The following is a 6,368-nucleotide window of genomic DNA, read 5'->3' as shown; positions in this document are numbered from 1 at the left end:
TTTTTTGCCATAAATTCTTTATATATAAATGATAAAACAATCAATTAAATTCGTTATAAATAGTTCCAATAGTTCTTGTAAGCAAAGTTATTTTTTATCCATTTAACGAACCAACGAAGAATAATAACAAAACCAAGATTTTTCTTTTTCCGAATCATTAATAAGAGACAATTCTAGATGAAAAAATATTTCAATTTTTTATGCTAGACATTTCTCAGTATTATTTGATTGAAAAAGAAAATATTTCTCTTCGTTTTTCACATTCAAATGTGAGATAATGTTTTTCATTTCTTTTTTAATATTATGAATAAAATCATTATTTAATCCAATAATATACCATATGCTTATAAAAAATTTATAAACAACTTAATTAGCATAGTCTTACAACCCTCAACCATATGTAGTCCAAGCAGCACTATAAAATTAATTAAAGTACATAACAGCATGGACTGCGATATGCGTTCAAAATGTCGATGTTCATGTGTCCTGCAGTTCACACGATGACGCACAGTTTGCTGCGTTCTTCATCGACCCATGAGCCGAGTGATCCACCGCTTAGAGTTTTATAATTCATTTTTATATAATATCAATATTGTTTTTATTGAAAGAAATTAAAAATACACCATTTTACTGGCATATATCAATTCCTTCAATAAATTTATTTTATACCTAAAAATAAATGTTGCGATATGTCTTAGTTTCATATAAGCATTATGTATCATAAAAATCTGGTTATGGTTTGCTATTTTGGGTGACACATACTGCAAAATTTATATAAAACATTAACCTGATGGATGACAGGTACAAACATTGTATATTTTAGGTTGTTGCATTAGCCAACGTATGCTCATAACATAGATGAACAATACATATTCGCAACGCGTGTATATTATGGTCCATATACACACACACTTATTTTGAATACCACATTCAAAATTATTTTAATTTTAATTCGACTTCTACTTTCAAATTTTGTTCAGTTTCTTCGATTTCCATTTTCGAGAATTTGTTTTTATAGGAAACGCCATTGTTGTAGTAGGTACTGCCACAAATACGCACAACAACATTAATAATGTTAAAGTCTTTTTATGAGGTTGCCAAGCCCCACATATAAAATAAAAGCCATCTTCATTTTATTTTGACTTTAACTTTTGATTCCGTGGAATCATTTTGTAATATTTTTATTTTGGTAAATTGTATTTATTTGTATTATAACAAATGTTTATTAACGATAAGGATATTATACAATAATGATCCTTCCGCAGGTTCACCTACGGAAACCTTGTTACGACTTTTACTTCCTCTAAATAATCAAGTTCGGTCAACTTTTGCGAAACAACCGTAACACGCAAGGCGTCACAGTGATCACGTCCGGAGACCTCACTAAATAATTCAATCGGTAGTAGCGACGGGCGTGTGTACAAAGGGCAGGGACGTAATCAATGCGAGTTAATGACTCACACTTACTGGGAATTCCAAGTTCATGTGAACAGTTTCAGTTCACAATCCCAAGCATGAAAGTGGTTCAGCGGTTTACCGGACCTCTCGGTCTAGGAAATACACGTTGATACTTTCATTGTAGCGCGCGTGCAGCCCAGGACATCTAAGGGCATCACAGACCTGTTATTGCTCAATCTCATTATTGCTAGACGCAATTTGTCCATTTAAGAAGCTAGTGTCCTTATAATGGGACAAACCAACAGGTACGGCTCCACTTACATAAACACATTCAAACACAATAAACATTTTACTGCCACCATGAATGAAGGCTACATAAGCTTCAGCACCATAATCCTGAAGATATCTATTTAATATATTTGAGTCTCGTTCGTTATCGGAATTAACCAGACAAATCACTCCACGAACTAAGAACGGCCATGCACCACCACCCATAGATTCGAGAAAGAGCTATCAATCTGTCTTACACACTTATGTTCGGACCTGGTAAGTTTTCCCGTGTTGAGTCAAATTAAGCCGCAGGCTCCACTCCTGGTGGTGCCCTTCCGTCAATTCCTTTAAGTTTCAGCTTTGCAACCATACTTCCCCCGGAGCCCAAAAGCTTTGGTTTCCCGGGAAGCGACTGAGAGAGCCATAAAAGTAGCTACACCCAATTGCTAGCTGGCATCGTTTATGGTTAGAACTAGGGCGGTATCTGATCGCCTTCGAACCTCTAACTTTCGTTCTTGATTAATGAAAACATCTTTGGCAAATGCTTTCGCTTAAGTTAGTCTTACGACGGTCCAAGAATTTCACCTCTCGCGTCGTAATACTAATGCCCCCAAACTGCTTCTATTAATCATTACCTCTTGATCTGAAAACCAATGAAAGCAGAACAGAGGTCTTATTTCATTATCCCATGCACAGAATATTCAGGCATTTGAAGCCTGCTTTAAGCACTCTAATTGTTCAAAGTAATAGTACCGGCCCACAATAACACTCGTTTAAGAGCACTAGTGCAGGTTTTTAAATAGGAGGAACATATGAAAAAATACAAGTATTTAATCACATATAAGAACTCCACCGGTAATACGCTTACATACATAAAGGTATAGTACTAACCACAATTGTAAGTTGTACTACCCGTATGAAGCACAAGTTCAACTACGAACGTTTTAACCGCAACAACTTTAATATACGCTATTGGAGCTGGAATTACCGCGGCTGCTGGCACCAGACTTGCCCTCCAATTGGTCCTTGTTAAAGGATTTAAAGTGTACTCATTCCAATTACAGGGCCTCGGATATGAGTCCTGTATTGTTATTTTTCGTCACTACCTCCCCGAGCTGGGAGTGGGTAATTTACGCGCCTGCTGCCTTCCTTAGATGTGGTAGCCGTTTCTCAGGCTCCCTCTCCGGAATCGAACCCTGATTCCCCGTTACCCGTTGCAACCATGGTAGTCCTAGATACTACCATCAAAAGTTGATAGGGCAGACATTTGAAAGATCTGTCGTCGGTACAAGACCATACGATCTGCATGTTATCTAGAGTTCAACCAATATAACGATCTTGCGATCGCTTGGTTTTAGCCTAATAAAAGCACATGTCCCATAAGGTTCATGTTTTAATTGCATGTATTAGCTCTAGAATTACCACAGTTATCCAAGTAACTGTTAACGATCTAAGGAACCATAACTGATATAATGAGCCTTTTGCGGTTTCACTTTTAATTCGTGTGTACTTAGACATGCATGGCTTAATCTTTGAGACAAGCATATAACTACTGGCAGGATCAACCAGAATAATGTTTTTCCTTCATATTCCATTCATATATTTTGAATCGAAATAAGCAATATAATAGATATATAGATATATAGATTTTTCACTTTATATAATTCCATGATTTTTATTATATTGAATAAAATTCAATATTTCGCCTTTGGGTAAAATTTTAAATATATAAGTAAAAAAATCCATTCGATTACGGCCATTTTTATATAGCATTCGTAATCCATATTTTCATTTTTAATTTATACTTGTTTTACCAATATAACAAGAATTTCATCTAATTATTGTAATATATATATTTCTATAATTTTATCTTTTTATACATACATATTTCATTATAAAATATCATTTTATTTCCAACATACATAATTATTGTATCCACACATGTACAATTTTTGTTTAACCAATATAAATATTAAGTTAAATCATTTGCATTTTGAAGATAAATTTAAAATTTATCTCTTTTCATATATCTCTGGTAATATATAACATAAAACCAAGCGCATATGATAATATTTCCACATTTAATATATAATTTTATATTTCTTTCATAAGAATCCATATTTGTATTATACCGTAACGATATAATAATCCAACTATACGGCAGGTAATAAATTAATATTTGCCTGCCTCCAAAAATTAACGATAATATATGGAAACGATTTGTTATTCTATATATAATAGAAACTTGACTTTTGTTTCAACGATATTATCTATAAAGCGTATATTCCTATTATCCGCGGAGCCAAGTCCCGTGTTCTATAGAACTGAGAAACAAATTTGTACGGATAATAATATACTTTATTGTATGTAACCAATATAAACATAATCCGAAATAAATATTTCGAATAATGCGGGAGGTCGGCAACCACTGCCTACCTATAGTAGTTTTTGAACCCGCTGTCCTCAAAGCGGGTATTTTCAATTCCGTTTGCCACCCAACATACGGGCTATTCTCTTATATATTAAGAGATTATAGGAACATTTCATTTTTTTTCCATTATTCATATATAATATGATTATTTTTCCCTTATACATATAATAATTAATCATTTTCATATGTATATTATTTAATTTACTCATATTATTGCCAAAATCATATGAATACATAAGTTTTGAACAATATGAGAGGTCGGCAACCACTGCCTACCTATAGTAGTTTTTGAACCCTCTGTCGTAATTCCGGTCGTTTACACTACTATACCCTCTCACTATAATGGCTTTTCTCTATAATACTAAGAGAATGTGGGATATTTTCAGCATTTTTTCCCTTATACATATAATAATTAATCATTTTCATATGTATATTATTTAATTTACTCATATTTTGCCAAAATCATATGAATACATAAGTTTTGAACAATATGAGAGGTCGGCAACCACTGCCTACCTATAGTAGTTTTTGAACCCTCTGTCGTAATTCCGGTCGTTTACACTACTATACCCTCTCACTATAATGGCTTTTCTCTATAATACTAAGAGAATGTGGGATATTTTCAGCATTTTTTCCCTTATACATATAATAATTAATCATTTTCATATGTATATTATTTAATTTACTCATATTATTGCCAAAATCATATGAATACATAAGTTTTGAACAATATGAGAGGTCGGCAACCACTGCCTACCTATAGTAGTTTTTTGAACCCTCTGTCCGTAATTCCGGTCGTTTACACTACTATACCCTCTCACTATAATGGCTTTTCTCTATAATACTAAGAGAATGTGGGATATTTTCAGAATTTTTTCCCTTATACATATAATAATTAATCATTTTCATATGTATATTATTTAATTTACTCATATTATTGCCAAAATCATATGAATACATAAGTTTTGAACAATATGAGAGGTCGGCAACCACTGCCTACCTATAGTAGTTTTTTGAACCCTCTGTCGTAATTCCGGTCGTTTACACTACTATACCCTCTCACTATAATGGCTTTTCTCTATTATACTAAGAGAATGTGGGATATTTTCAGCATTTTTTCCCTTATACATATAATAATTAATAATTTTCATATGTATATTATTTAATTTACTCATATAATTGCCAAAATCATATGAATACATAAGTTTTGAACAATATGAGAGGTCGGCAACCACTGCCTACCTATAGTAGTTTTTGAACCCTCTGTCGTAATTCCGGTCGTTTACACTACTATACCCTCTCACTATAATGGCTTTTCTCTATAATACTAAGAGAATGTGGAATATTTCAGCATTTTTTCCCCTATACATATATAATTAATAATTTTCATATGTATATTATTTAATTTACTCATATAATTGCCAAAATCATATGAATACATAAGTTTTGAAACAATATGAGAGGTCGGCAACCACTGCCTACCTATAGTAGTTTTTGAACCCTCTGTCGTAATTCCGGTCGTTTACACTACTATACCCTCTCACTATAATGGCTTTTCCTATAATACTAAGAGAATGTGGGAATATTTCAGCATTTTTTCCCCTATACATATAATAATTAATAATTTTCATATGTATATTATTTAATTTACTCATATAATTGCCAAAATCATAATAAATACATAAGTTTGAACAATATCAGAGGTCAGCAACGGTCTTTCCTCTATAATACTAAGATAATATGGGAATATTTTCAGCATTTTTTCCCTTATAACATTTATACATATAATAATTAATCATTTTCATATGTATATTATTTAATTTACTCATATTATTGCCAAAATCATATAAATACATAAGTTTTGAACAATATCAGAGGTCAGCAACGGTCTTTCCTCTATAATACTAAGATAATGTGGGAATATTTCAATCATTTTTTCCTTTATACATTTATACCATATAATATTTAATCATTTTATATGTATATTATTTAATTACTCATATAATTGCCAAAATCATATAAATACATAAGTTTTGAACAATATCAGAGGTCGGCAACGGTCTTTCCTCTATAATACTAAGATAATATGGGAATATTTCAGCATTTTTCCCTTATACATATAATAATTAATCATTTCATATGTATATTATTTAATTTACTCGTATAATTGCCAAAATCCTATGAAGACATAAGAGAATACAATATGAGAGGTCGGCGCAACCATAATATAGTAGTTGATGACGAGGTGTTTGGCAACTTGATACAATTC

The 6,368-nt window shown here is 32.1% G+C and overlaps 2 non-coding genes across 2 annotated transcripts; both read right to left on the bottom strand.

Annotated features, from left to right (window-relative positions):
- Positions 1 to 384: 384 nt before the first annotated feature.
- On the bottom strand, positions 385 to 563 carry LOC117149827. Its single transcript, XR_004460547.1, has one exon. It is a non-coding gene; the product is annotated as a 5.8S ribosomal RNA (ribosomal RNA).
- Positions 564 to 1,248: 685 nt separating this feature from the next.
- Positions 1,249 to 3,240, bottom strand: LOC117149818. The gene has a single exon (XR_004460540.1). It is a non-coding gene; the product is annotated as a small subunit ribosomal RNA (ribosomal RNA).
- Positions 3,241 to 6,368: the final 3,128 nt, after the last annotated feature.

The sequence above is a fragment of the Drosophila mauritiana genome, unplaced genomic scaffold (genome assembly GCF_004382145.1).
Source record: "Drosophila mauritiana strain mau12 unplaced genomic scaffold, ASM438214v1 U_36, whole genome shotgun sequence".
Classification (NCBI taxonomy): Eukaryota; Metazoa; Arthropoda; class Insecta; order Diptera; family Drosophilidae; genus Drosophila; species Drosophila mauritiana.
Note: the sequence above shows the minus strand (reverse complement) of the source record. Positions and strands in the feature narration are given on the sequence as shown.